The sequence below is a fragment of the Bombus terrestris genome, chromosome 9 (genome assembly GCF_910591885.1).
Source record: "Bombus terrestris chromosome 9, iyBomTerr1.2, whole genome shotgun sequence".
Lineage (NCBI taxonomy): Eukaryota > Metazoa > Arthropoda > Insecta > Hymenoptera > Apidae > Bombus > Bombus terrestris.
The window spans coordinates 14045641-14051640 of NC_063277.1; positions in this window are offsets into that span (position 1 = coordinate 14045641).

The following is a 6000-nucleotide window of genomic DNA, read 5'->3' on the forward strand; positions in this document are numbered from 1 at the left end:
CTCCTCGGCAACATGGTTGCCGCCACCGTGGTCCGTATAATTAAATAATTAAGCAGGCAACTGCCGACGGCGTAGTCCTGCTGCATGGAAGTTTACTTTCTAAGCTTGTTGGCGTGTTGAGCGCTCGCAGATATGGGAATCCGTGTTGCCCTCAGGGCATCAGCACCGAGATTGTTGCAATCACTAGCCATGGTTCGCGAATCTGGAGCACTAGGCATGCGTTGGACACACAGAACCATCGATCACCATGCGTAATAAATTTGACTTCCCGATGGCGAGATGTCATTTATATTTTTCGTTTTCGTCATTCTTCCCTTTGAGATTAACTTTGGGTCATTTGCACGTGAACGCACCAAAAGAATCCTAAAATTGTTTTCTCTCACAGAAATTTTCACACAACGAATAGTACCGATTCTCCATTTTTCTTTCTTGTGAGATACTCACACGGATCTATTGGTTCACTCGGTACGTGCCCCCCTTCCTCCCCTCTCGAGGCTCTGTTCTATATAATTGCCTAGGAATGTAGAGAAATTAGGAATAATGTTTTGCTATTCCTTGAATTCCGTTCAGTCTCAAGTTGCCCAATAATTATATTACTTTTCATGTCAATGAAACTGGGCAATTGTATTACTACGATTCTAATCGCGAATTTTCCTTGGTAGATATTCAATTTCATTATTATCAACTTGAAATAAATTATCTTTTCTCCTGTTTAATTCTTTCAATTCAAAGCTATTAGAACTCTATAAGCGACTTAACTGCTCCACCGTTTTTCTCGTCTATTCTAGGAAAAACAAGTCTTATTATTTCGAGAACCAATCCGGCAAGTCCTAATTGTCAGGTCACCCGGTACGTTGCCCCTTCGGCAATGTCCACTTTGCGAACGTCAAGAAACGCGATCACCGAAGCAACAAGAAATCACATTCTGCCATTCGTCGATCGGGAGCGATCGAGGTTCACGAGGACAAATTCAGCAATCCACCGAGAAGAAAAATGCACCGAGGGAATGTATTAGAAACGACCACCTTAACTCTCAGTATTACGATCTATCCAACTGTTGCTATCGCGTCACGTATGCATCGTGTCATGATGATTTATCGCGTCCCGTTCTTCCGGTGAAAGAAGACAAGTATTTTCATAAGTATTTTCACTTTGTAGCAGATGCAACAGATTACCAATATTCGCTTACTCTTCCTGGCATAAGAAATTTGTTATCGTTTTCGTTATGTACACGATTAAATTGCGGAGAGTACCCAACAGTACAAATAATTTATTACAGACCCAAACATAGCCATGAAAGATTAACGCATTTATGTTTTATACGACGTGTTAACGATAATAAACTACGGTGTATTATTTATTCGTAGACGTTAAGTGTACATTTAGCACATTTATAATCGAGCATGTACACAATTTGTCTCGTGCAAATCAATTTGTTAACGAGTCTCATGATATGATTTAAATTATATGTATATATATGCAACTTTTAGCTTATGCAAATTTCCCTAGGTTCCGATTTCAACGCGTTTCTCGGTCCGTCGTACGGTTATTGCTTATCGTTCGATTTCATCACTGCTCTCTAATTGTTGCAGCGAAGTTTAAAAAGCATTCACTTTGGCAAGAAGTTCCGAACAAATTGATATTTCACGTATTCAGGGGAGGAGAAGTTAGCACGAATTTCTATCGCTCGCCACGATCGAAGTATGATTCACCTTTTCCAATCGCCTCGTCCGGTGAGAACGTACAATTTAGAAAAAGCGTGCCGCGCACTGCGTTTTGTGTAACTTTGCTACTGAAGAAGAAAAGTTTAGATACGGTGTAAGAGCCCAAAGTCTTTTTGCCTTTTAAGCAGAGATGTCGAAGATTATAATTCGTTTTCTTAATTTAAAGAAACGTAACTACGGTTAATTACGTCGCATCAGTCGTTAATCATACGAGGGAATTAATTGAATAGAATACTAACAATGTAAACAGTGTAACTTGCTATACTACTCGCATTTTCTTAATAATCATCAATCTAACTTGTGCAACTTCTGTTGTGATTACGCCTTAAATTACAATTCAGACGGTAAGATTAATAACCAGCGCAGCAATTTTTAAGTAAATAGATATAATCTGAACAGCAAACGTCTGAATCGCTTTAATTTCTCTGACTCATAATCTGTAGCGGTCGAGCGAGTTTATCTGTAACAGAGTGGATTGCTTAATTCGTTGGCGCACGGAGCTTCCTCGATGGTTCGGTTTCCCCGTGTACCGGTGACCGGCGTTGCTGAACCGCTAATCACGACGTTAGATCGTTTTTCGTGATTCGACTACAACACTATGGAAAACTTGAGACGTATTTCGGATTTCTGTCCGCTCGACGGAGCGTGAATTTTTTCGAGCAGGCGTTTCTTTTCGCGCTATTGTATGGCTCTACAAAGAAAAGAAAATTAATTAACGAATTACAATTAAGTTTTTGTAAATGGAAGACTTACTTGGAGACAATTGGTATCTTATACGCCGATTTAGTTTGCAGATAATTTTAGAATTCTGGAGGACATCGACTGAGTAAACGAAGTCTCTAATAAAACGTAACTGCATAAACGATCGTGTTACGATAGTCTGGCTCATTAGCAAGTAATTGAGCTCGATCCACTCGATCTGCACTAGTGGTATATTCATTTTCGATGTGGTGTTGCTCATGGCATAGCCTTTGTAAACCAGAAAAAGCTGTTACTTAATTTCCCTTTGAAATAGATCAGGAAACGAAGCATAACGATGCCTTCAATCATTCAGAGAATTTATCATGGGAATTGATACATTTATCTAAGTCCTAGATCCAATACAAATTCTCAATATTTCCTAATGATATTCAAGTTTGATAGAAATCGAACAGAGAAAATGGCGAGATGTACGTTGGAGAAATTTTTTGGAAAATACGAAAGAGAAGAGATATAAATAAAATAATCATTGTTCTTGCAAAGTTTTCAAGCTTGATATTGATATATTGATATTATACGTTCATGGAACCATAAACCACAGCGTCCAAATGCTTCATCTTTAGTCAAAATTAAATCGGGACAGTCGCCAAAAGATAACGGGTATCGTTAAACTTTCCAGATTCTCTAAGCGCTTCTGCGAGCACGCTAACGTCCGTGCAGGGTTGTCTTTAGTCTCTGCAGCGGCACACGTTCAGAAACAACGAATGTAATACGCAGAAATTGCGTAAAAGTTCGACTGGCGACTGGTAGACGGTCGGCCGTTCCCGCGTGATTGCCAATCGATCGAAAAAAAATATTTTCCAGGGACGATTAGCGTACGGAAACTTAGACAGATTCACACAGAAACTCGTATCCCAACACGAAACATATTTAACGAAGTATACCCCTGTTAGCCGGTGATTTTATTCTACGAATACTTTGTTGCACTTTATACCTGAGTAGATGTTGCATTTCATGTTTAACTAAGTTGTTTCTGGCCAGGCTTTGATTCGTTTATCTTAAATTAACACAGTTTATATTCAATGCGCCAATCTGCTAACAATAAATGAAGCCTGAGAATCGTGTCTTATTCCTGAGTAACGCACGCCTTATTGCGAGCAAAAGATTGGAAAACTTCATTATCAATGTATTCGAGACGTAATAATTGCTGTTACGAGCAATCCGTTCCGGCTGGCTTTTTGTTTAAAAATCTTTTTTCTCTGTAACAATCAAAATCATTCACTTTAATAGCTTAAATTATTCCTTTTTTTTCTTCTTCTTCTTAAATGTTCATCGTTATCGTAAGAAACGTTTAGTCGAGTTGGAATTCTGTCGGGAATCTTCAGTGATCAACGCACGGGTCAAAACGTTTTCCAGCTTGGCGAAAGATTGCCCAACTGTCCAGCGCACTCCCATCTAAAGGGCGGCCAGTTTTCTCGATAAGGAAATCGAGCAGGCCAAAGGTATTGAGAAAAGTCGCTTTAGAGAAACCATGCCAAGGTGGAAACTTCGTGAAACGTTGCAACCTTCGTGTCTGAAGATCACATAGGAGAATGTTCGCGAGTTTTAAGGTTGACATCTTCGGTAAAATAGATGTGGTTTAGCTTTTTGTCCATCGTTTCGAAAATACATCAGATCGATAGAATGACGAGTATATATTGTGGTAGTATAACATAGAAAATAAGTAAGAGATCTTAAGTTACGAAAGAAATGGTGGGGGAGGGGGGTCTTTTTACTTCGAGAAAGATGAAGGATTCAGCATAAAATGTTAATGGATCATTTTTTCTTAGAATAGATACAATTTAAACAATATAAACGCACAACCAAGAACTAGATGCATTTACGACTTTACTTGGACTCCAGTGGCTTGTTACGTTACAGAAAGTTGGCGTTTACACCGCTTACGAAATTGGCGAGTCGTAAAATCCAACCTATTAGCGACGCGAGGAATAATTGGGATAAATAGGGTGGGAGAGATGAAAATTGAAACAGAATTTTACTTTGTCTCGCTGCCCATATTATTTCCAGTTACAATTGCATAATATTCTGTCGATCAAAAAGGTATAGAAAGAATTTCGCTTTGCCGTAATAGTAGATCGATTTAGCAATAGTAACGATTCTCTTCTTTCCACGATTTTATATTAATATTCGATCGTAACGCTTGATACCTGCGATCAAGAATAGATTCAAATTTTAAAATGCTTTAGTCTTTTACTATTTTATGTATCGTACAAAGTTGCGTCATCGCGCCTTACATTGTTTGTATGCGCCAATACAGGCATCACAGAATTATGATCAATGACTAATTGTTGCTTACTCAACTTTACAACACTGAGCACTTCGATTTTCTTTTTCGTGGCCGAATTTAATTCAGCGTGGCGTGTTAGAAAAACACGTGACAGAATTTAACTTTGCGTTGGTATGTCTGCTATAAACTAAGAACGATAAAACGACTATGCACCTTCTCGTTTTTCCGATTCATCTTAAATCTTTTCCATCGATGGCGTACATATAATGATTTTTTACTTGACCCAACTGAGTTTTTCGTGAAAACAACGTAATGCTGAGCAGTGAAACCATAAAGCCACTGTTGCTTTCTTGCGACAACTATCACATTGTTAGGTACCGATAATAAATTCATATCGTTGGAAGGTATCGAAGCACGTCGATGAGGAGAATGAATGTGCGAGGAAGAGGTAAAATTTTAGCGGAAAATTTCATAAAGTACTCGACGAAGCCTGGTTGTAATTCGTGTTACGTCATTTTAGCCGGAAGTCGTGCTTAATTTTTCGTTGTGCAATTCTGTCTATCGCCATCGCTGTTTCGAGATGATTGACATGACATTGTAATATGTACACACATGATATGGCGAAACTCTATCAAGATTTAAAAGATGACAATATAAATTATTACGTTTCTTTTTCTATAAATATTCCCTTCAAAGTATATAGATAAGTAACGCAGGATGACTAATTAATAAATTGAAGAAATGATAATTCATAATCGTAGAAGGGCAGCTATACGAAATCACGATGAGTGTTTCGCATGATCTAAGATCTCGTTTTTTTCTCTCCATCGACTAATGTACGTACCGTCGTTCTACAGCGAATCAGGTCAATCTTACGTGGACATTTCGATTTTTTCCAAAAGCTTTCTTCTAGTAAGGACACGGAATTAAAATCTTCTAGGGTGTCATCGCAGTTGACGGAAGTGGAACGTATCTGCGATCAGTGGAGCACCGAATAAGGGGTCTGAAAGGGTCGATCGCTATTGGTGAAAGGGGTCTGTATGCAATGCAATCGTTGTACCCCCGCCTCATCTTAGTTCCCTGGGCCTGGGCAGGGCACCGCTATAAAAGCATACCGCGTCGCCCCTCAGATACGTAGTGTTTCCCGTGTACTGCACAAGAAAAATCGCCTACAATGAAGTTCGTTGTAAGTTTCTACCAGTTACGAACGAGTCTCTCATTGTATGTCTGAGACTCGTACTTCATTGCGCCATCTTAATTTTGAACTTAAACTTTGCCTCTGCTCGGAGG